General features: G+C 42.7%; 1 protein-coding gene across 3 annotated transcripts in view; it reads right to left on the bottom strand.

Annotated features, from left to right (window-relative positions):
* LOC112251171 (volume-regulated anion channel subunit LRRC8C-like) overlaps positions 1-11809 on the bottom strand; it is a 41729-nt gene extending 29920 nt beyond the window's left edge. For all 3 annotated transcript variants that reach the window (XM_024421972.2, XM_024421971.2, XM_024421975.2), the window contains exon 1: positions 11652-11809. The gene's annotated coding sequence lies outside the window, so the exon portion shown is untranslated. The remainder of the gene's footprint in view (positions 1-11651) is intronic.
* Positions 11810-26139: the final 14330 nt, after the last annotated feature.

Raw genomic sequence — 26139 nt, 5'->3', positions numbered from 1 at the left:
TCACCTCCTCCAGATAGCGCTGCTCCTTACCACGCTGCTTGGTCCTTTGGGGGTGGGTGATTCTGTAACGGTCGTCGGTGGAAGAAGGTGAGGACCAAAGCGTAGCGTTGTACTTGTTCATGTTATTTATTTAAACTGAACACTATCAAACAAAGAAACAAGAAGCACAACCGAAACAGCTCCGTCAGGTGCAAAACACACTTAACAGAAAATAATCACACACAACTCAAGGGTGTAAACAGGGACAATGATTGACGGCTGCCTCTGATTGAGAACCATACCAGGCCAAACACAGAAATACCAAATCATAGAAAAAAGAACATAGACTGCCCACCCAACTCACACCCTGACCATACTAAAACAAAGACGTCACAAAGGAACTAAGGTCAGAACGTGACAGCTCCGTCTGCCCCTTTCTGCGGCGCCATTGTTTTGTGTCGCCTTCTGGGATCCGATCCATTGTCCTGGGTGGTGGACCAAAACAGAGGATCCAATTCGGGAAAGTCGTATTCCTGGTCGTAATGTTGGTAAGTTGACGTTGCTCTTATGTCCAAAAGTCCCACCCGGCTGTATGTAATAAGACTTAAGATTTCCTGGGGTAACAGTGTAAGAAATAATACATTAAAAAAAAAATACTGCATAGTTGCCTAAGAACGCGAAGCGAGGCGGCCATCTCTGTCAGCGCCGGATACAATCATAGCCATCACTATGGTTGTAATTCCGATAGTGTCCACAAGATGGCAGCAGTGTATGTGCAAAGTTTCAGATGGATAACTTGAAGTCCCCAGGTACATTAGGGCAAATCGTGAAGGAAACATTCGCATTCATATTCCATTTTTCTGCAAGAATATTGTCAAATCTGTATACTTTCCAACTATTAGTAGCTATATTATATGTTCAACGTTTGCAAAACAACCAGTTTTCATGACTTCATAACTGAATATCCTCATAATGTCCAAAATAAAGGTTAGAAGCTACATGTTATGACTTATACATGGTTTCCGGATTCTCCAGGGAAGCCCAGCGCATTGGCTATCTAGCTAGCTTTGTTTGACAAAGATACAGTCATTCAAGTGATGGCCGCCAGTGTCATCGGCGTGCCATGAAGGCATCGCTCTCTGACCAAATATGGTGTTCTATAGGATATACTATACCCCTAATGAATAAGTGAAGTCCTGTTACCTTCTAGTATCTCAAAGGAATAGATATGAACATGATTTGAATCTTAGAAACAATGTTTATGGTGAGATTTTCAGATTCATTTATTTGCAAATTGAACGAGTGGAAATACAAAATCAATCGTGCATGCTATATGGACCTTTTTAGAATATGAAAAATGAGTTTATCTAACAAAACAACACTTCATGTTATCTCTAGGACCCTTTGGATGATAAATCAGAGCAAGATTTCAGAATGTAAGTACACATTTCACCTTCAGAGGTGAATTTATCAAACCTATTGCGGTGAAAAAACTGTTTTGTTGTTAGGAGCTCTCCTCAAACAATAGCATGGCATTTTTATTCCCGCGGTAATAGGTACTGTAAATTGGACAGTGCAGTTATATTACCAAGAATGTACGCTTTCAGACGATTTAAGACACTTCTATGTACAGACATTTGTTGTTACTCTAAAATCTGCGATCTTGACATAACGCGCTGAATGATTTACAACCGTCCTGTGACGGGACGCCGATCCTTAATTAAGTATGATGCTACAAGCTTGGCACAGCAGAGAATCTTGTTTTTCATGGTCTGAGAGTCCTTTAGGTGCTTTTTGGCAAACTCCAAGCGGCCTGTCATGTGCCTTTCACTGAGGAGTGGCATCCGTCTGGCCACTCTACCATAAAGCCCTGATTGGTGGAGTGCTGCAGAATGGTTGTCCTTCTGGAAGGTTTTCTAATCTCAAAATGATGGCGGCCACTGTTTTCTTGGGGACCTTACTTTAAGGAGCAGTTCTCTCTTTGTGGGCCTAACCCCAAGAAGTACTGGAAAGCGGTTAAAGACCTGGAGAATAAACCCTCCTCCGCACAGCTGCCCATGTCCCTTAATGTTGATGATGTGGTTGTTACTGACGAGAAGCACATGGCTGAGCACTTTAATCACCACTTCATTAAGTCAGGATTCCTATTTGACTCAGCCATGCCTCCTTGCCCGTCCAACATTTCCTTATCTCCAAACCCTTCTAATGCGACTAGCCCCGGCGCTCCTACCACTTTTTCCCCTGCCCACAACAAAGTTTCTCCCTGCAGGTGGTCACTGAGTCCGATGTACTAAAGGAGCTCCTGAAACTTGAACCCCCAAAAAACATCTGCATCAGATGTACCTTTCTTCTTTAAGGTTGCTGCCCCTGTCATCTCCAAGCCTATCTTCAACCTTTTAACCTGTCTCTCCTTTCTGGGGAGGTTCCCATTTCTTGGAAGGCAGCCACAGTTCGTCCTTTATTTAAAGTGGATGATTAAGCTGATCCTAACTGTTATAGGCCTTCTATTTGGCCCTGTTTATCAAAAGTGTTGGAAAAACGTGTCAATAATCAACCGACTGGCTTTCTTGATGTCTATGTTATTCTCTCTGGTATGTAATCTGGTTTCCGCTCAGGTTATGGATGTGTCACTGCAACCTTAAAGGTCCTCAATGACGTTACCATTGCCCTTGATGCTAATCAATGTTGTGCTGCTATTTTTATTGACTTGGCCAAAGCTTCTGATATGGTAGACCATTCCATTCTTGTGGGCCAGCTAAGGAGTATTGGTGTCTCTGAGGGGTCTTTGGCCTGGTTTGCTAACTATTTCTATCAAAGAGTGCATTGTATAAAGTCAGAACATCTGCTGTCTCAGCCACTGCCTGTTGGCAAAGGGAGTACCCCAAGGCTCAATCCTAGGCCCCACGCTCTTCTCAATTTACATCAACAGCATAGCTCAGGCAGTATGAAGCTCTCTCATCCATTTATATGCAGATGATAGTCTTATACTCAGCTGGCTCCTCCCCAGATTTTGTGTTAAACTCTCTACAACAAAACTTTCTTAGTGTCCAACAAGCTTTCTCTACCCTTTATCTTGTTCTGAACACCTCCAAAACAAAGGTCATGTGGTTTGGTAAGAAGAATGCCCCTCTCCCCACAGATGTGATTAATACCTCTGAGGATTTAGAGCTTGAGATAGTCACCTCATACAAGTACTTGTGAGTATGGCTAGATGGTACATTGTCCTTCTCTCAGCACATATTAAAGCTGCAGGCTAAAGTTAAATCTAGACTTGGATTCCTCTATTGTAATCGCTCCTCTTTCACCCCAGCTGCCAAAATAACCCTAACTCAGATGACCATCCTACCCATGCTAGATTACGGAGACATAATCTATATGTAAATGGTGAGGGTGCTCTCGAGCGGCTACATGTTATTTACAATTCAGCCATCAGATTTTCCACCAACACTCCTTCTAGGACACATCACTGCAATCAATATTCCTCTGTATACACGTTGCAAGACCCACTGGTTGATGCTTACTCATAAAACCCTCTTAGACCTCACTCCCCCTATCTGAGATATTTACTGCAGCCCTCATCCTCCACATACACCTGTTCTGCCAGTCACATTCTGTTAAAGGTCCCCAAACACACACATCCCTGGTTAGCTCATCTTTTCAGTTCGATGCAGCTTGCGACTGGAATGAGCTACAACAAAAACTCAAACTGGACAGTTTTATCTCAATCTTTTCATTCAAAGACTCAGCCATGGACACTCTTACTAACAGTTGTGGCTGCTTTGCATTATGTATTGTTATCTCTACCTTCTTGACATTTGTGCTGTTATCTGTGCCCAATAATGCTTGTACCATGTTGTACTGCTGCCATGTTGTGTTGTCATGTGTTGCTGCCTTGCTATGTTGTTGTCTTAGCTCTATCTTTATGTGGTCTTGTGTTGTCTCTCTTGTCGTGATGTGTGTTTTGTCCTATATTTTAATTTAATTTACACATACAACCATTCAAAAGTTTGGGGTCACTTAGAAATGGCCTTGTTTTCGAAAGAAAAGCAAATTTTTTGTCCATTAAAATAACACCAAATTGATCCGATATACAGTGTAGACATTGTTAATGTTGGAAATTATTATTATAGCTGGAAACGGCTGATTTTTATGGAATATCTACATATGTGTACAGAGTCCCATTATCAGCAACCATCACTCCTGTTCCAATGACACGTTGTGTTAGCTAATCCAAGTTTCTCATTTTAAAAGGCTAATTGATCATTAGAAATTCCTTTTGCATTTATGTTAGCACAGCTGAAAACTGTTGTTCTGCTTAAAGAAGCAATAAAACTGTCCTTTTTTAGACTAGTTGAGTATCTGGAGCATCAGCACCTGTGGGTTCGATTACAGGCTCAAAATGGCCAGAAACAAAAAAAAATCTTCTGATACTCGTCAGTCTATTCTTGTTCTGAGAAATGACGGTGCGAGACATTGCCAATAAACTGAAGATCTCATACAACGCTGTGTACTACTCCCTTCACAGAACAGCGTAAACTGGGTCTAACCAGAATAGAAAGAGGAGTGGGAGGCCCCAGTGCACAACTGAGCAAGAGGACAATGAGGTGACTGTTTTTCTAAAAATCTGTTTTCACTTTGTCATTATGGGTTATTGTGTATAGATTGCTGAGGATTGTTTTTTACTTAATCCATTTTAGAATAGTCTGTAATGTAACAAAATGTGGAAAAAAAATATTAGAATAAACATTCTATTTCCATGATTCCAACAGTGAACCCATGTGTTTTCCTCTAAATTGTAAGTCAAATTGCAACATTTGGTTAAAAACAAGGCCCAGATTGCTTGCCCATATTGTGCAGCCCTATGTGGCAGTGTGGAAATTAATGAAAAGTATGACTTTTTTGGGGTTGAAGTTGAATTGAACAGTATAAAACAATCAGAATGGAGAAAGACCCATTGAAATCACTTAGAATGTATGTGTTGCTACCCTAGGGTCACGCACTGCTCATAAAGCAAATGTACAACTTTTATTATTAAAAAACATAAAATATCGTCATACTGTAATTTTTTGGGAAAATACTGTGATATAATATTTTGGCCATATCGCCCAGCCCTAATAGCATGTATAAGGAATCAGCTGAAGAATTAACAGATGTATCATATTCTAGAAAGAAGATTAGCAAACTAGATGGTCATTGTTTGACAGTAATTTTCATTTTGTTCTTGAATGTTTCAATTTGAAATCAGGACAAAGAAAAATCATGATATTGGAGATTTTCACGAAATGTAATCCATAGAAGGGTCCTTTGGAGGAAGGATTGTTGACATATACACTTAAGTGTACAAAATATTATCCATGACACAGACTGACCAGGTGAATCCAAGAGAAAGCTATGATCCCTTATTGATGCCACTTGTTAAATCCACTTCAATCAGTGTAGATGAAGGGTAGGAGACAGGTTAAAGAAGGATTTATAAAGCCTTGATACAATTGAGACATTAATTGTGTATGTGTGCCATTCAGAGGGTTAATGGCCAAGACACAATATTTAAATGCCTTTGAACGGGGTATGGTAGTAGGTGCCAGGTGCACCGGTTTGTGTCAAGAACTGCAACGCTGCTGTGTTTTTCATGCTCAACAGTTTCCCTTGTGTATCAAGAAGTGTCCACCACCCAAAGGATATCCAGCCAAATTGACACAACTGTTGGAAACATTGTCGTCAACATGGGCCAGCATCCCATTAATGTGTATGTAGTCTTTAGCACTAAACAACTCTATCAAAACATGTCTCGAGTGCTACAGCAAAATATTTTCGTACATCAAATAACACTAAAATTTTAGCACTTTCAAGCCCAAAAATGTGATATTTCTGTTATAGATGTTTCTATAAGCCAAAATATGAATTTATCTGTAGTGGGATTTAGAGCATCCAGACCAGGCCTGGTCTAAGGGATGGCTTACTCTGGAGATTCCTTCAATATTTTTGTAATTACAAGACTGCTCTGAAACAGAGACCTTGGTCTCAGCATGACTCTGTTTTAAAATAAAGGTTCAATTAAAAACAGCTGCACTGTTTTAAATAGACCACCATGCCAGTAAAAAACAATCATCTTTAACCAGGGTTGGTCAGCATACAACTTTGTCTGAAAGTCACAGACAGATTCTGAGTATTTCACTGTGGAGACTATACAGTACTACTAACATCTCTAATTGTACTTCACAATATTGAGTATGTTTACATGCAGAATAATAATTAGATGTTAAACCGATTGTAGCAGTAGGCCCAGTATTGAAATAGTCATGTTAACACCTTACCTTGCTTATCTTAATTGGCATATGGTTAAAATTGAAGTAAGCGTAAGCCGATTAAAACATCTAGTTTTCTAAGCAATCTTTCAAATTATTCGGACATGTAAACAGCTTAATTGGCATTCCAGCTGTGTATTTGATCTACACATATGCCAGCACCGTTGGCAAAGCCTCCCTTTTATGAGTGAAGTGATTTCGGAAAAACTGAAAGCATGCATCTTAGAAATAGTTTTCACATACAAACCTTATATGTCCCAACTCAGAATCAAAAAGGTTTCGCAAAAATAACATGGTCACTGTGGTAGAATTTTTATTTTGATTGCCGATGTTCTGCATTCATCGAAAGTCCCATCAGGTAGCCTGATTTTTATTATATGAATTATATTAATCTGACAATCCACAATAATCATGTTATTATGTGTTTGCTCATTGTTTCTTTGAAGAGTTCATGAGTAAAAGGACCACCAAGTTAAGGAGTAAAAGGACTACCAAGTTTACCCATTTCATGTAAAAAAAAATATGTAAAACTGCTATTGGGTAAACTATAGCTACTTGAATATAACGTTGAATCTCCCTTTCTCTTAAAATCAATGTATTAAGATGATTTGACGTTCATTTATTTTTTCAGTTATTGTCCATGGATGCTGGGTTACACTATAATACGACAATTGTGTCAGCGCTAGATCACACCCAGTCCCCAGTCAGTCCCCAGGATAACACATCCTGTTCAATATCGGTTCATTAGTTATTCATTAGGACCAGGGAAAAACACTGTAGAAAATATTAGTCTCTAGGGTCCCTTTGAGAGAATAGTGGAGTGAACTTGTAACAATAGGTCTTAAATGTTAACAATAATGCAATAACGTCAGACTTACGTAGGACAAATCTTTTAACAATAACTTGTACAATGGAAACCGGAAATATATTATAAGCTACAACTGGTAAATATTATTCAACTGCATAATGCAAACTGCTGAGCCTATTTTCTGATCTTAAAGCAGACTGTTATCCTTGTTCAACTTCAAAACACATACTATGAATGGTCTTTCCCAAAAAACAACCATAAACCATCCCCTCTGGACAGGATATTGACAAACTCAAAGGTGTTAGTATTAGGCTATACAGTATAAGGCTAATCTATGGTGTGAATTCTCTGCCTCGCAAAAATAGACACTCATTCTGCTAACCAGTTGATCATATACTCTGTGAAGCCATGGGGTGGAGAAGCAGAGGGGTAGGAAATGGGGAATAGGTGATATCATTATCCACTAGAGTAATCCCCACCACTTTCATATTTCTACCCTTTTAACAAAATATAGGCTAAGTGTGAGCAGTCAACTAATTGAGTTATGTGGTATATGCTAAACTCAATATCAGCACTCTTTAGTAGCAGTACCAGAGTGCAGAAGGCTCAGGTTACATGGGCTATAGACAGTAAAATCTTTATATTTCTTAAAATAACACGGTCTCTGTGGTAGAACGTTTATTTTGATTTCCCCATCAAGTAGCCTATTTCAGATGTGTCCATGTAAACAGGATTATTAGGTCAATTGCTGTTCTTGCAACGGATGTAAACATTAAAATCAAACTATCAAATGAATCTGACTATTCACAACAATCGTATTATTGTGTGCATGCAACTACACATTCTAACGAAATATGCGCTATGTAAACAACATGGACCTTTACAATCAATCATAATACAATAACAAAATGTGCCTTATGCCTAATTCACATTATATCTGAGCAGTCCGTTGCATGGCGCCGGATGTCATTAATTTCAAGGGGGACCGTCGCAACGGAGTCGTATCGCAATGTTTCAGTTGAAGGCTCTGTTGAGAAACGGATGCCGCATACATATAATTTTTTACAAACTTTGAGTTGTCTTTATTGCAGCTAGAGTCCGTCAAAAGAACAGGAATTACCAAACCACAGAACAAGATGAAAATGAGGTTTTCGGTGATGGCTTTATCGAATAAGTAGCCATGTGTAAACAATTACCCATTCCTATAAGTGAACACTAAATTAATAGTAATGTTAAATAATACACTTTGGCTGTAAAGCAAATTACAGTGCATTCGGAAAGTATTCAGACCCCTTGACTTTTTCCACATTTTGATACGTTATAGCCTTATTCTAAATAGCTTATGAAAAAAAATCATCAATCTACACACAATATCCCACAATGCCAAAGCAAAAATAGGCTTTTAGAAATGTTACACATTTCATAAAAATTTAAAACTGAAATATCACATTTACATAAGTATTCAGACCCTTTACTCAGTACTTTCTTGAAGCACCTTTGGCAGCAATTACAGCCTTGAGACTTTTTGGATATGACGCTTCAAGCTTGGTACACCTGTATTTGGGGAGTTTCTCCCAGTCCTCTCCACAGATCCTCTCAAGCTCTGTTAGGTTGGATGGAGAGCGTCTCTGCACAGCTATATTCAGGTCTCTCCATAGATGTTGGATCGGGTTCAAGTCCGGGCTCTGGCTGGGCCACTCAAGGACTTTCAGAGACTTGTCCCGAAGCCACTCCTGCATTGTCTTGGCTGTGTGCTTAGGGTCGTTGTCCTGTTGGAAGGTGAACCTTCGCCCCCAGTCTGAGGTCCTGAACTCTCTGGAGCAGGTTTTCATCAGGGATCTCTCTGTACTTGGCTCTGTTCATCTTTCCTTCAATCCTGACTAGTCTCCCAGTCCCTGCCACTGAAAAACATCCCCAAATCATGATGCTGCCAACACCATGCTTCACCATAGGGATGATGCCAGGTTTCCTCCAGATGTGAGGCTTGTCATTCAAACCAAATAGTTCAATCTTGGTTTCATCAGACCAGAGAATCATGTTTCTTATGGTCTGAGTCCTTTAGGTGCCTTTTAGCAAACTCCAAGCAGACTGTCATATGCCTTTTACTGAGGAGTGGCTTCTGTCTGACCACTCTACCATAAAGGCCTGATTGATGGAGTGCTACAGAGATGGTTGTCCATCTGGAAGGTTCTCCCATCTCCACAGAGGAACTCTGGAGCTCTCTCAGAGTGACCATCAGGTTATTGATCATTACCCTGACCAAGGCTTGTGGTTCCAAACTTCTTCCATTTAAGAATGATGGACCACTGTGTTCTTGGGGACCTTCAATGCTGCATTTTTGTGGTACTCTTCCCCAGATCTGTGCCTCGACACAATTCTCTCACAGAGCTCTACGGATAATTCCTTCAACCTCATGGCTTGGTTTTTGTTCTGACAAGCACTGTCAACTGTGGGACCTTATATAGACAGATGTGTGCCTTTCCAAATCATGTCCAATCAATTCAATTTACCACAGGTGGACTCAAATCAAGTTGTAGAAACATCTCAAGGATGATCAATGGAAACAGCATGCACCTGAGCACAATTTAAAGTCTCATAGCAAAGGGTCTGAATACTTATGTAAATAAGCTTACTTTGTTTTTTATTTGTAATAAGTTTGCAAAACTTGTGGCCGCCTACGGCTATTCTTCAACAGAAATGCGTAAAACTACGTCACAATGCTGTAGACACCTTGGGGAATACGTAGAAAGCGTAAGCTCGTTGATGGCACATTCACAGCTGAATTGGGACTCATTGGAACGCAGCGCTTTCAAAACCTGGGGCACTTCTGGATTGGATTTTTCTCAGGCTTTCGCCTGCAACATCAGTTCTGTTATACTCACAGACAATATCTTTACAGTTTTGGAAACGTTAGAGTGTTTTCTATCCAAAGCTGTCAATTATATGCATATTCTAGCATCTTGTCCTGACAAAATATCCTGTTTAAAATGGGAACGTTTTTTTTCTCCAAAAATGAATATACTGCCCCTAGAGTCGCAACAGGTTTTAAATGAAAAGGTTTAATTTTGCAATCTCCCACACCAAATGCGATCACTGACGAGAGGCTCTCCTCCATCATGTTCTGCATTGTGAGGCTTAGTCCCATGTGACTCAGTTGGTAGATCATGGCACTTGCAATGCTAGGGTTATGGGTTCGATTCCCACGGGGGACCAGTACAAACAATAACGAAAATGTATGCACTCACTACTGTGTGTTGCTCTGGATAAGAGTGTCTGCTAAATTACTAAAATGTCAATCTTATGCTCTCCGTAGCAGAAGATTGTATGAAGATGATGTACGGTGTAATGAAATAAGTCACAATGTGTACAGGGCTTGTCCCTAGTGATGTCCGTCCGACAGCCTTGGTTCTATAGTGGATGTCGATGGGTGTTTTTTAGGGCAGCTGTGTTCTTGTGGATCCAGGCTGCGTTCAGTACAAAAAAATCAGAATGCAACATTCAATTAAAACGGAAATAGTGCTGTTCTGAACGACTAGTTGAAAAATGGTGAGGGGTTGGGTTGTGGAACACTGTCAGAATGGGCATTGCCTTTTAAATACATCACTCATTGCTTCAAGCCACACCCCGCCACAAGAAAGGAAAAGGCGTACCTAGTCAGTTGCACAACGGAATCCATTCAATCTAAATGTGCCTTCTGCATTTAACCATACCCTCTAAATCAGAGAGGTGCGGGGGGCTGCCTTAATCGACGTCATCAGTGCCCGGGAACAGTTGCTGTTGGGGGTTGACTGCCTGGCTCAAGGGCAGAAAGGCAGACTTTTCCACCTTGCCGACTCGGGGATTCGAACCAGTGTACCTTTCGGTTAATGGCCCAACAACCTACCGAAACCCGATTATGACAATACTTTTTGGGGGGTTCAAGGTTATTGTCAATAATTGTCGTTACACTATTATACGATAGTCTATAATATAAGATATACATTTTTAAAAATAACATTCCCTCTAGACAGGATATTGACAAACTCAAGGAGTTAGTCATAGGCTATACAGTATAAGGCTAATAATCTATGGTGTGAATTATCTGCCTCGCATAATAAATAGGCACTCATACAGTTAACCAGGTATTCATATGGCCTGTGAAGACATTTCACAACTACTTTTCTCCTATTTTCTTTTTGAGAAGAGGGTTAGGAGATGCGGGAATAGGTGATATAATTATCCAAACTTGAGAAATCCCCACCACTTTTCATATTTCTTGCCTTTAAACAAAAGAATAAAGCCTAGACGATGTGTGGTCATAAAACTAATTGAAACATGTGGTGTTTGCCTAACTCAATATTAACACTCTTCAGTAGCATTACCAGCTAGTGCAGGAGGCTCAGGTTACATGGGCTATAGACAGGCGAAAGTTTAAATGTTTATCTATATCGCTTACCGGCAACAATGTGTAGGCTAATTTACAGTAAAACCCAAAAAGAGTCACAGATAATGTTACGAAATTTGCCCTATGTAAACAACATTGACCGTTACCATCAGTACAATAACAAAATAGTCCTTACCCTTGCTGTTCGTCCGCCTATAGGTACTGTTTTTTTAGTGTAACGGCAGCGATCATGTCATTGTGGACCAGTGCTGCGTTCAGTAGGCTACGAAAAATCGGGGTGCAACGTTCAACTTAACGGAAACGGTGCTGCTCTTTATGACCAGTTGAAAACCGGGGAGGGGTTGGGGAATGCTTTCGGAATGGCTGCTTCCCTTTAAATACGTCACTAATTGCTTCAAGCCACACCCCACCACACCCATCAAGCCAAGCAAATGTAGACCTGTCGAAAGTCTGTTCAAGAACGTTGAAGATCGTTTTTGGGAAACGTGTCTTCCATTATAAACAACCACGCAATATAGCAAACGTTTAATCTAACTGAACTCACCAGTGGCGTGTCCTCCGTTTTTTGTGAGCTAGCTAGTTCAATGCTAATGGAAAATTGCTTGTGGGGTAGACTGTTGTATTATCTGGAAGACCATCTCAGATTTGTTCCAGAAAAGGAAGGACTACCCTTGATTGGTTCCAGTTAGAAATAATCAAAGCTTTGGCAATGAAGGAAGTGATGTCAATAGTCAAGGCTGTGCACAGACCTTTTGGGGGGCAAGTTCTCAAACAAAAAAAAAGGTCACTCTTTGAGAAATTATTATTTTAAATTAAGAGGGGAAAGTAGCATGAGTTAAGTATTTAGCAAAAACTTTTTTGAACTGCAATAAATGCTGCACTTATTATTAACAATGACCCAACACAATTCCAGTCAAAATAAAATATTGTAAAAAATACTGTAGCCATCCGTTATACACTGTAAAAATAGAAAGTCTTAAAACACCATGATTGTGTATTGAAATCATGAAAAGTAGGGACTCTAAACTGAGATCTTGGGAGGGTGTTTGAATGTAAACCCAATGTAAGTGGGATTACACACAGAATGTGTTTTAAAACAGAAATGCAGTACTCTGAAACACCATAAGCGTTTTTAAGAAAGCTTTGTGAAAGCCCTTCTTGGAGTTTCATCGCATGTAAAAGAAAGCATAAAAACACAAAAACTGTTTCTCATACAATCAAAATACAAATGGTTTATAGCCTAAATGTTGATTGATGAGGCTCTATGGAGAATATTTTTTGGTAGAATACCACCTTTAATTATTTATGTTTTATTTTGACAGATCAGAAACAGGAGTGGCAGTACGATGGTACATTTCATAAACATTTTACCCACTCAACCACATAGCCACACTGTAAGAAATTATTCTGAGGTGAATTGAAACTGACCCCCCAAAACATAAAACATACATTGAGTGTACAAAACATTAAGAACACCTTCCTAATATTAAGTTGCACCTCCTTTAGCCCTCAGAACAGCCGCAATTCTTCGGGGCATGGACTCTATAAGTTGTCGAAAGCGTTCCACAGGGATGCTGGACCATTTCGACTCCAATGCTTCCCACAGTTGTGTCAAGTTAACTGGATGTCCTTTGGGTGGTAGACCATTCTTGATACACACGGGAAACTGTTGTGAAAACCCAGCAAAGTTCTTGACACACTCAAACCGGTGCGCCTGGCACCTACTACCATACCCCACAATTCAATCTTTTGTCTTGCCCTTTCACCCTCTGAATGGCACACATACACAATCCATGTCTAAATTGTCTCAACGTTTCCCACGCCAGTGAGGTTGGGACAGACAGCTGTTTTTATGGCGTTTCTATTGGATATATGGGATCATCAGATCATGATATGTTGTTCTTTCATTCTGAGGCTTGGTTATTATCGAGGCCTGGGAGATTTTGGAAAAATATTTTTTCAGATATTGTGAGGACATATTATCATTTGCAATGGATGTTGAAAAAATTAACTTTGTTAACTTACTGTGTGCGGTGAAGAAAAACTGAAAAGCTTAGCTTAATAGTGGTGAGTTAAGACAATCAGAAATCAGACATCCCCAAATGGGCACTTTCCTGCATTTGCACACAGCAGACCAAGTAGGCCAATTTCTATGCATGCTCAGGTGTGTGCTTCCTCAACGTTATCAGGACAGAGAAACCAGACACATGCCCGTTGCTCACATGGAGCACTCCAAACAAAAGACAATGCAAAAATTTACAAAACTCGTAAATGATGGATGGTCAGGAAATAAACCAAAACTTGATTCTCACAAGTGTAGCAGATTGTGAACTCTGTCATTAATACATTAACAGAAATTAATGTAACCAAATGATGGAGATTAACAATACATTTACTAGGCCTACTGGTGACAATAATGGGGCAGTGATAAAAATAAACAATCAAAGGGCAAACAATTCACACAATGAAAAATGAATGCACAAGAATTGACGGGAGACCGTTGAGTGCATTCTGGAGAGCTGAGAGCATGCATTCTGGAATGGAGAGAGACCCACCATATCTTAGCCACACGTCTCCCCTTCTTCTTGTCTCAACATTTTAAATTATACTCAAGACACACAGAGCCGGCACTGGGCATAAGAATGGAAAAAAACAATGTATGTATATTTTTAAGATCTCAGTCGGGGTCTCCACTTACTGTTGAGAGTTAGAATAGTAGAATACACAAGGTGTTAGTTCGAAATTGGGTTCCCTTGTCATGTCAGTCACTGACAGTCACTCAATTAGCCATGTCAGCTAACAATTTTTAGATTGGTAAAGTAGTCGAGCCAGCTATCTAAACTTGTAGTAATCATGGCCTGATACCTACCGGTTACGCAGGGCATGTGCCCAGGGGCCCTGACCCTCGGGGAGCCCTCATTAATTTTTGTAAGCTAAGGCAAAATGTGTAGAATTGCAGGAAATTTGCTTTATAACTGAAAACATGTCTCTCCACCGCATGGTGGTGCAGTCGCAGTAAATTAGCTGTAAAACTTAAAAATGTTTCTCTGTGCCCCATTGCAAAATGTAAATTTCTCTCTCCGCCATCAAGAGGGGGAGACCACAAAAATGTTTTACCCGCAAGGTGCCCAATCAAATCTCGCTTAGGGCCCCGAAAAGACATAGAGCCGGCCCTGAAAACACATTATCTTCACACATAGACAGCTCCAACTCAATAATCAGCTAGGCCTGTGGCATGTGCTCAGCACAGGTAGAGCCCCATCTGTGCACGTGCCCTTGGCCGGCCCGCCCATTAGGGGCAGATTGATGAGGGCGGCAGTTTGACTGAATAAGACACACCTCCAACAACACATAAAACCAGTCACTACAACCAGTCACTACACCCAGTCTCTACAAAGAACAGGCGTCCTTCCTAACTCAGATGCCAAAAAGGAAGGAAACCGCTCAGGGATTTCACCATGAGACAAATGGTGACTTTAGAACAGTTTCAGAGTTTAATGACTGTAATTGTAGAAAACTGAGGATAGATCAACAACACTGTAGTTACTCAACAATACTAACCTAATTAACAGAGTGAAAAGAAGGAAGCCTGTACAGAATAAACATATTCCAAAGCATGCAGCCTGTTTGCAATTAAGGCACTAAAATGTGTCAAAGAAATTAATTTTATGTCCTGAATACAAAGCATTACATTTGAATTCAACACAACACATCGCTGAGAACCACTCTTCAAATTCTCAAGAACGCTGGTGGCTGCATCATGTTACGGGTATGCTTATCATCGACAAGGTCTAGGGAGTTTTGTAGGATGGAAATAAATGGAATAGAGCTAAGCATAGGCAAACTCCTAAACGAAAACCTGATTCCGTTTGCTTTCCAACAGACACTGGGAGACAAATTCACCTTTCAGCAGGACAATAACTAAAACACATGGCCAAATATACACCGGAGTTGCTTACCAAGACAACACTGAATGTTCCTGAGTGGGCTGGTTACAGTTTTGACTCGAATCAGCTCAAAAATGGCTGTCTAACAATGATCAACAACTAACTTGACAGAGCTTGAAGATTTGTAAAAATAATCAATTGCAAATATTGTAAAATCCAGGTGTGCAAAGCTCTTAGAGATTTACCCATATTTAACTTGCGGTGCCGACAGAGATGGCTGCCTCGCTTTGCGTTCCTAGGAAACTATGCTGGTATTTTGTTATTTTATGTGTTATTTCTTACATTGTTACCCCAGGAAATTGAGGTTTTAATATATAAAGTCGGGAGTAACTATTAGATATAAGAGCAATGTCCAAGAAGATTTGTAAAAATAATCAATTGCAAATATTGTAAAATCCAGGTGTGCAAAGCTCTTAAAGACTTGCCCAGACAGACACACAGCTGTAATCGCTGCCAAATGTGATTCTAACATGTATAGACTCAGGGAGTTGAATACTTATGTAATCCAGATATATTCGTGTTTTATATTATATTCAATATATTCGGATATTCGTGCTTTTATATATATATATAATAATTTTTCTTACACTTTCACATTCCACTATGCATATTTTGCGTAGATCTTTGACACAAAAAAGACAATTAAATACATTTTAATCCCACCTTGAACACAAGAAAATATGTAAATAGTCAAGGGAGTATGAATACTTTCTGAAGGCACTGCGCTTTGATAAGAAAACAAAAAAGAGCTTTGATGTAAATATGGCATATTAACAAACATCCTAAAACCAGGACAGGTCAAAGTAAAATGGACAATATGGAACGGAAAATCAGGCTACTCACAACTGCTGTCCAGGAGGTTTACCCCGTGGGCTAAATTGTCATGATAGTCAAGGTTTCAAGCTAGTATCCATCCATTTTGTGACGAGATGATTGAATGTTTTTGCATTTCCTAATGTGTAAACACTTAGATTCCCATTGCAATTAGGCTCAGCAAAACTCCTGATAAAGTTGGGTAGCTGATATTTAGCTTAATTAAATAGCCAAAATTATTAGTCACAGGAATCAGGACTAATAAAGCCAATGGAACTGCCTGTTTTACAAATGGTAGGCCTACCACGTTGTCACGCCCTGGTCTTAGTATTTTGTGTTTTCTTTATTATTTTGGTCAGGCCAGGGTTTGACATGGGTTTATTATGTGGTGTGTTTTGTCTTGGGTTTTTTGTAGGTATTGGGATTGTGAATTAGTAGGGTTATCTAGAAAAGTCTATGGTTGCCTGAAGTGGTTCTCAATCAGAGGCAGGTGTTTATCGTTGTCTCTGATTCGGAACCATATTTAGGCAGCCATATTCTTTGAGTGTTTCGTGGGTGATTGTTCCTGTCTCTGTGTTTGTTTGCAACAGATAGGCTCAGTCACTTTGGTTTTTCTTTTTTCATTGTTTTGGAAGAGAAGAGAACGAGCGCCATTCTCCTTGCGGAGATGGTGCTAAATCCATCAACACGGTCGGTCCCTGGGATTGGGCTGGCCAACACGATTTGGTTTGCTTGGAAGGAAAAGGAGTTGGAGCCTTTAGGACGGGAAACTTTTGGAAGGATAATATTGATGGGGATTCTAAAGCTGACGGTGAAGGACGTGTTTTGTTTCCAAGGCAACTCATTGGAGGGAGCATACGACGTGGCACTATATACAGAGGAGAAACACGATGATATCCTGAGAAGGGCAAGAGCAGTGGGAGGTGAGAGGCCGATGAGCCACTATGAAATAACAAGCCTGGCGAAGAACAACTTTAGGGTTGTAACTGTCAACATTTACAACCCATACGTTAAGGACGAAGAGGTGAGGGCCTTTCTGGGGAGATACATGGATAACGTCTCCTCAGCAAGGCACCTCAAAGACTCCCTTGGGTTTTGGAATGAGAGGAGAGGCTTCCAGGCCCTCCTCAGGGAGGACCCAAAGGGACATGGTGGCTACCTCCATCCTCCTGCTATGTTCTCCCTAGGGGCTGACAGGGGGACGTTGTTTTATGCACGTCAGCCCCCATTTTGCAGGCGTTGTATGGCCTACGGCCACATTTTCGCCTCGTGCAGCACAAGAAAATGCCGATTTTGTGGATCTGAGGAACACGAGGCGAGGGATTGTGACAAGCCTAAGGCGTGCCACGGGTGTGGCTCGTCAGCACACCTGTGGCGGGGGTGCCCGGCTCGTCAGAGGTCATATGCATCTGCGGCTGGGGGGGAGCAGGAGCGGGGGATGGGGGAAGAAGAGGAGGGGAAGGAAGCACGCCTCATGACCAGAGTACAGGTCCAGAGGGGAAGGCCGCAAGGAAGGGGGAGGAGCAAGAAGCGGCGGATGGAAGAGAGAAGGAAACAGAAGGCACGGGAGTAGGAGAACCAGGAAAAGCGGCGGAAGAAGGCAACCGAGTGGAGGAACATGTGAGAGAAGAAAGCGAGGGAGGAGTGTTGGAGAAGGAGACGGTGGAAGAGCAAGTGGAGTGGGGGGAAAGTGCCCTGGTGGAAGAGATGAGGGGTATGGTGGAGGAGCTGGCGGGGGGGAGGGTGGTATCTCTCCACTGCCGCCATCACCAAAGAAGAGAATGAAGAGGGTGCGATTGGCCGACAGTGAGAGGGAGGGGATGGTCAAGAGAGTGATGGGGGTGGGAGAAACCTCTGGGTTGCTGCTGGTTTCCCCAGGCCCTCAACTTCTGTTGGGTGGGGACACACCTAACAAGACTCAGGACTGGGTACAGGAGGAGGTGGGGAGTTTTTTGTTTGGGGACTCAGCCTCCCAGATTTTTTTTTTCCAGCACTGGGGAGGGGGGGAGTGTGGGGGTAGACCCAGGGTGCAGGGCACCCTGGAGCCAAACACTATTCCTGCATCCTGGGTTGGTGAGATGGAGGAAGATGGGGGGGATGTCGAGAGTACGGATGGTGTTTTCACCGGTAGATATGGAGCAGGGGAGCATCGGGTGAGTCCCCTGTTTTAGTTTTTTTCTGTCTGGGTTTAGAATTTGAGTGTATTACATGTTTTATTTTATTCTTTCATGGGGTCTAATTTTACTTTTGTTAGTTTAAATGTAAGGGGTTTAAGGGATTTTGTTAAGAGGAGGGCGGTTTTTAGTTATTTGGAGGGTGTGGGGTTTGATTTTTGTTTTTTACAGGAGGTTCACCTGAGAGTTGGGGGATGTTAGTAGGTTTAAGAGGGAGTGGGACAAGGGGGAGTCGGTTTGGGGTATTGGGGGTGCACTCATCGGGGTAGGGATTTTGTGTGGGCACAAGGAGGTAAAAGTGGAGGATTCTTTTGTGGTAATGCAGGGGAGGGTTATAGGGGTGGATGTCACGATAAGGGATTGTAAATTTAGATTAGTGGTGGTGTATGGTCCACAAGTGGTGGCAGACAGGAGGGAGATGGTGGACTGTCTGACGCCCCTGTGTGTCACAAATAGGAAATTAGTGATGGGGGGGATTTTAATACAGATTTAGGAATAGGGGGGGATAGCAGTGCAGGCGCCATTACCGGGCTAATGGCTTGCCATGGTCTGGTTGATGGTGGTCTGCACACTACTCCGAAAATGGCCGGTCCTACATGGCGCAACTCCAGGGGGGTTGAGCGGAGGCTCAACTATATTTTTGTACCCAGGTCTTTGGGTAAGTTGTCTGGGAGGCTGTTGCCTGTTTTCTTTTCAGATCACGACGGGGTGCTCCTGCAGGTGGGGTCGCCAGTCTGCCTCTTTGGTAGGGGGTACTGGAAGTTAGATCGGGATGTGCTGGAGGAGCAGGCTTTTGTTGACGGGTTTTATGGTTTCTTTTGGAGGCTTGAAGGTCTCCGGTCCATGTGCGAGGGGGTGTTAGAGTGGTGGGAATTAGTTAAGGTGAGGATTAGGGCTTTTATAATAGGGTATTGCAAGAGGAAAAAAAGGGAGGAGAGGAGGGAGGTGGATCGTATCCAAAGGTTCATTGAACTCGAGTACGAGGCAGGCAACCTGGTGGGTCGTTTGACTGGGAGAGATCCGCAACCCTAAAGGCGCAGCTCAGGGAGTTGCAGGAGCGGAAGGCTCGAGCTTTCCTGGAGCGTGGGCATAGTGGCTTTCTAGAACACAATGAGACTTGTTCTGCTATGTTCTTTAAGTCGGTTAGGGCCAGACAGAGTAGGAAGGTAATGCATGGCGTTAGGGAAGAAAATGGTAGTATAGTTAGAGAACCAGAGGATATGGTCAGGGTGACAACTGATCATTTCCAAAGTTTATTTAAGGAAAGGGAAATAGATGTAGAGCAGGGAAATGTGTTTTTAGAACACTTGTCCAGGCGGTTGCCGGAGGACATTAGAGAAGTGATGGAGTCCCAGATTTCACTAGAAGAGGTTGAGAGCGCTCTTAGGAGGATGGGAAAAGGGAAGGTGCCTGGGATGGATGGGCTGCCGGCTGAGTTTTATCTCAAGTTTTGGGGTATACTTGGACCAGTGGTCCTCGAAGTCTTGAAGGCCATCCTTGAGACGGGGGTCCCAGGGGGATCAATGGCTGTTGGTGTGCTGTCACTTTTATGTAAGAAGGGGGAAGTAACAGACCTTGGCAACTGGTGGCCATTGACCATGCTGTGTGTAGATTACAAGCTACTTGCAAAGGTTTTAGCAGACCGGTTGCGCACAGCCCTTCCCTACGTCGTCCATGAGGATCAGACGTGCGGGGTAGAGGGACGCTCTATTAGATGGAACCTACAGTTAATCAGGGACTCCATCGCTTGGGTTGAAGATAGAGGACTGCCTTTAATGGTAGCAGCGCTAGATCAGGCGAAAGCCTTTGATCGCGTGAATAGATCCTTTTTATTCAGAGTGTTAGGTCGATTAGGATTTGGGGAGAAGTTCATAGGATGAATTCGTACATTATATGTCGGAGCGGGGGCCGAGTTAGTGTAAATAGTCACTTGGGTGACGTTTTTGGCCTCTCGTCTGGGGTCAGGCAGGGGTGCCCACTCTCGGCTCTCCTCTTCGTTCTGTACATGGAGCCTCTGGGGGCTGCCATTAGGGCAGACACAGGGGTGGAAGGCTTGTTGATCCCTGGAAGTGGTGGGCTGCGTGTTAAGATGACGCAGTACGCCGACGACACTTCCTTGCTGCTGTGCAAGGACTTGTGCCTGACAAGGTCCCTTGCCATCTTTGGGGATTTCACCCGAGCGTCGGGAGCGGTTCTGAACCATGCAAAGTCTTCCGTCAAGTTTTTCGGAAGATGACGCGGTAGAACGGATGTGCCTGGGGGGTTATCTCTCTGTGAGGGGGCCCTGAGGATTCTCGGGGTCCATTTTGAGACCTCCGGCTCAGCGACGCTAAACTGGAACATGCGTATCGCAGTGGTACAGAGGAAGCTAGCAATGTGGAAGTCTAGGTATTTGTCTTTTATGGGCAAAGTCCTGGTCCTAAAGGTGGATGTGTTGCCGTCTCTTTTGTATTTGGCGTACATCTACCCATTGCCGGCTTGTCTGAGGAGGCCTCTAGTGAGGCTTGTGTTTCAGTTCATGTGGAGTGGCAGGTGCGAGTGGGTCGCCAGGGCACGCATGCTCTGTCCCATCGGGGAGGGAGGTAGGGGGGTACCACATTTCCCTCTCAAGCTGGACACAATTTGTGTTTCTTTCTTGTTAATGGAGCTTGCTCATCCAGTGATACACCCGTCCGGTTACCTCCTGCGGGTGTTCTTCTCGTATCAGGCGAGAAGCGTAATGGTGTGGTCTAACACGGGTCCTCGGGCGGAACAGCTGCCGTGGCACTTTGGTCATTCGTGGCTGCTGCGCACCCTGAGGTTGAAGTTGCCTGAGTAGGTTTAGATCACAGGCACCTGTACGAGGAGGTCAGAAAGGCAGGGAGTCCGGCGCCTGTAGTGGGCATCTCGGAAGTGGTCTGGGAGGGAGTGCAGGCGCGGGGTCTGGACAACAGGCTCAAGGACATGAATTGGTTGAGCCTCCATAAGTGCTTGCCGGTACGTTCCATCATGTACCGGTATAGTTTGGTGCAACCCCCACCTGTCCAAGATCCTCCTGTGGCAGGGAGGAGACTGTGCGCCATGTCCTTTGGGACTGTGCCTTTGCCGGAGTAGTATGGGCTAGGGCACGGGTGTTGTTAGGTTTGGTAAGGGGGGATTTTGTATTGATGTGGGCCAGGTTAGAGAGAGGTGTAGGGAGAGCGAGAGATGGACGGATAGGGACAGGTTTCTGCTCTGGCTTCTCATGAGTCTCTTTAAACGGGGGCTGTGGGAAGCCAGGCAGAAAGAAGACAGGGAGAGATTGGGGGTGGAAGGGATAGTGAGGAGGGTGGAAGGAGATTTGAGGGGGAGGATGAAGAGGGAGGAGAGGAAGTGGGGGCAGCATGCTGCTCGGGAGAGGCGGAAGGGGGGTTTAGGGCTGGGTGTCATTTAGATTTGTAAGGGGATAGATTAGGGACCGGGAGAAAGGTAGTTTGTAGGGTGACGGGGAGGGAAGATGCTCCCCTGAGGTTTTGTTGGGGGTTTTTGTTTAGTTAAATTAGTTAAATTAAAATACCATTATTTGAGTATGTATGAGAATTATGAGTTGTAAAGAATGAATGGTATTGAAGATAATAAATGATTATTTTTTTTTTTTTTTAAATAGGCGGTTTAGGTTTTCACGGTTCTTGTTTTGTATTGTTCATGTTCTTTCTTAATTAAACATGTATCAAAATTACCATGCTGCATTTTGGTCCGATCCTTGCTACACCTCCTCGTCAGAGGAGGAGATCGTAACACACGTTGATGGGAAACACAACCAAGAAACACTCTGCGTGACCCTGATTCAGCCCACTGCAGTACAAGGTTAAATTAAATGGAATGGGTAAGCTATTGGTGGGAGAATATATAAATGAATATTGGATTTCTTGTTTGATCAAACTGCTGTTTCAGCAGTGGAAGAATGGTCAAGCTACACTACCTGATCAAAAGTATGTGGACAACTGCTCATCGAACATCTCATTCCAAAATCATGGGCATTAATATGGAGTTGGTCCCCCCTTTGCTGCTATACCAGCCAACACTCTTCTGGGAAGGCTTTCCACTAGATGTTGGAACATTGCTGCAGGGACTTTCTTCCATTCAGTCACGAGCATTACGTTGGGCCGATTAGGCCTGGCCCGCAGGTGGCGTTCCAATTCATCCCAAAGGTGTTTGACGGGGTTGAGGTCAGGGCTCTGTGCAAGCCAGTCAAGTTCCGATCACAACAATCACAAAAAAAAAATCTGTATGGACCTCGCTTTGTGCACGGGGGCATTGTCATGCTGAAACAGGAAAGGGCCTTCTCCAAACTGTTGCCTCAAAGTTGGAAGCACAGAATAATCTAGAATGTCATTGTATGCTGTAGCGTTAAGATTTCCCTTCCCTGGAACTAAGGGGCCTAGCCCGAACCATGAAAAACAGCCCTAGACCATTGTTTCTCCTCCACCTAACTTTACAGTTGGAACTATAGAGTTCTCCTGGCGTCCGCCAATGCCATATTTGTCCATTGGACTGCCAGATGGTGTGATTCAGTACTCCAGAGAACGCATTTCCACTGCTCCAGAGTCCAATGGCGACGAGCTTTACACAACTCCAGCCGATGACTGGCATTGTGCATGGTGATCTTAGGCTTGTGTACAACTGCTCGCCCATGGTAACCCATTTGATGAAGCTCCCGGCGAACAATTATTGTGCTGACGTTGCTTCCAGAGGCAATTTGGAACTCGAATGTGAGTGTTGCAACCGAGGACAGACAAGTTTTACACAATACGTGCTTCAGCACTTGGTGGTCCCATCCTGTGAGCTTGTGTGGCCTACCACACAGCTGAGCTGTTGTTAATCTTAGACATTTCCACTTAACAATAACAGCACTTACAGTTGACTGGGGCAGCTCTAGCAGGGCAGAAATTTGACGAACTGACTTGTTGGAAAGGTGGCATTCTATGACGGTGCCACGTTGAAAGTCACTGAGCACTTCAGTAAGGCCATTCTACTGCCAATGTTTGTTAAGGAGATTGCATGGCTGTGTGCTTGATTTTATAAATCTGTCAGCAACGGGTCTGGCTGAAATAGCCAAATCCACTTGTAGGGGTGTCCACATACTTTTGTATATATAGTGTATCTCTAGGAGCTGATCCGTTGTCAGTATAGAGGAATAATTATAATGCTAAGGTAAGATTTGAATGGAGAAAGCTGATCTGAAAGCAGCCCTGCCTTTCTTTCGATCCTATCAGTATCAACCCAATGTTGGGGAGTAAAACAGCCATCACTAACACCGAGAGGTTGCTGCCTACATACAGACTTGAAATTATTGGCCACTTTAATAAATGGATCACTAGTCACTTTAATAATGCCACTTTAATAATGTTTATATACCTTGCATTACTCATCTCATTTGTACAGTTCAAGTCGGAAGTTTACATACACCTTAGCCAAATACATTTAAACTTAGTTTAACACAATTCCTGACATTTAATCCTAGTACAAATTCCCTGTCTTAGGTCAGTTAGGATCACCACTTTATTTTAAGAATGTGAAATGTCTGATTAAAGTAGACATAATGATTTATTTCAGCTTTTATTTCTTTCATCACATTCCTAGTGGGTCAGAAGTTTACGTACACTCAATTAGTATTTGGTAGCATTGCCTTTAAATGGTTTAACTTGGGTCAAGTGTTTCGGGCAGCCTTCCACAGGCTTCCCACAATAATTTGGGTGAATTTTGGCCCATTCCTCCTGACAGAGCTGGTGTAACTGAGTCAGGTTTGTAGGTCTCCTTGCTCGCAAACACTTTTTCAGTTCTGCCCACACATCTTCCATAGGATTGAGGTCAGGGCTTTGTGATGTTCACTCCAATACCTTGACTTTGTTGTCCTTAAGCCATTTTGCCACAACTTTGGAAGTATGCTTGGGGTCAGTGTTCATTTGGAAGACCCATTTGCGACCAAGCTTTAACTTGACTGATGTCTTGAGATGTTGCTTCAATATATCCACATAATTTTCCTTCCTCCTCATCATGATGCCATCTATTTGGTGAAGTGCACCAGTCCCTCCTGCAGCAAAGTACCCCCACAACATGATGCTGCCACCCCCGTGCTTCACGGTTGGGATGGTGTTCTTCGGCTTGCAAGCATCCTCCTTTTTGCTCCAAACATAACGATGGTCATTTTGGCCAAAAAGTTCATCAGACCAGAGGACATTTCTCCAAAAAGTACGATCTTTGTCCCCATGTGCAGTTGCAAACCATAGTCTGGCTTTTTTATGGCGGGTTTGGAGCAGTGGCTTCTTCCTTGCTGAGCGGCCGTTCAGGTTATGTTGATATAGGACTTGAGTTAAACTGTGGAAATAAATACTTTTGTACCTGTTTCCTCCAGCATCTTCACAAGGTCCTTTATTGTTGTTCTGGGATTGATTCGCACTTTTTGCACCAAAGCACTTCACCTCTAGGAGACAGAACGTGTCTCCTTCCTGAGCGGTATGACGGCTGCTTCGTCCCATGGTGTTTATACTTGCGTGCTATTGTTTGTACAGATGAACGTGGTACCTTCAGACCTTCAGGAAATGGCTCCCAAGGATGAACCAGACTTGTGGAGGTCTACAAATTGTTTCTGAGGTCTTGGCTGATTTCTTTTGATTTTCCCATGATGTCAAACAGAGGCACTGAGTTTGAAGGTAGGTCTTGAAATACAACCACAGTTACACCTCAAATTGACTCAAATTATGTAAATTAGCCTATCAGAAGCTTCTAAAGCCATGACATCATTTTCTGGAATGTTCCAAGCTGTTTAAAGGCACAGTCAACTTAGTGTATGTAAAATGTTGACCCACTGGAATCGTGATACAGTGAATTATAAGTGAAATAATCTGTCTGTAAACAATTGTTGGAAACATTACTTGTGTCATGCACAAAGTAGATGTCCTAACCGACTTGCCAAAACTATAGTTTGTTATCAAGACATTTGTGGAGTGGTTGAAAAACAAGTTTTAATAACTCCAACCTAAGTGTATGTAAACTTCTGACTTCAACTGTATTTCAACAGTTTTTTTATACCATCTATTGCACTTTGCCTGTGTCGCTCTGTTATTGCTCACCCATAAATTGATATTCAATCTTTGGCAAAGGGAGTGGGATGCTAGTAGTAAAGGGAGGCAATTGTATCACGTGTACCGGTCAGTTAAGGATGAGGCAGGGAGTATGGGATGTAGGAGAGATGAATTTGTGTGGAGTAGAACCCTGTTAGGGCACACAGGTTTGAATGCCAAGTTGTGAATGATAGGGAGACATGAAAGAGATCTGTGTGATGAGTGTTTAGTGGAGGAAACAGTGGAGCATGTGTTGATTATTTTGTGAACTGTATGACATAGATAAATCAAATCTAATTTTATCTATCACATGCGCCGAATACAACATGCTTAATTACAAGACTTACAAGACCTTAACCAACAATGTAGTTCACGAAATATAGTTAATAAAATACTTACTAAATAAACTAAAGTCAAATCTAATCCATCAAAAAGTAACACAAGAAATGTACATAACAATAACGAGGCAATATACAGGAAGTACCGGTACCGAGTCAATGTACAGGTAATTTGATCGATGTTAAAGAGTCTTTTGGTCCTAGACTTGGCGCTCCGGGTACCGCTTGCAATGCGGAAGCAGAGAGAACGAACGACTTTGGTGACTGGAGTCTTTGACAATTTTTTGGGCCTTCCTCTGACACTGTATA

This window comes from Oncorhynchus tshawytscha, linkage group LG05 (genome assembly GCF_018296145.1).
Source record: "Oncorhynchus tshawytscha isolate Ot180627B linkage group LG05, Otsh_v2.0, whole genome shotgun sequence".
Taxonomy (NCBI): domain Eukaryota; kingdom Metazoa; phylum Chordata; class Actinopteri; order Salmoniformes; family Salmonidae; genus Oncorhynchus; species Oncorhynchus tshawytscha.
This window is presented reverse-complemented; position numbering and strand designations above follow the sequence as displayed.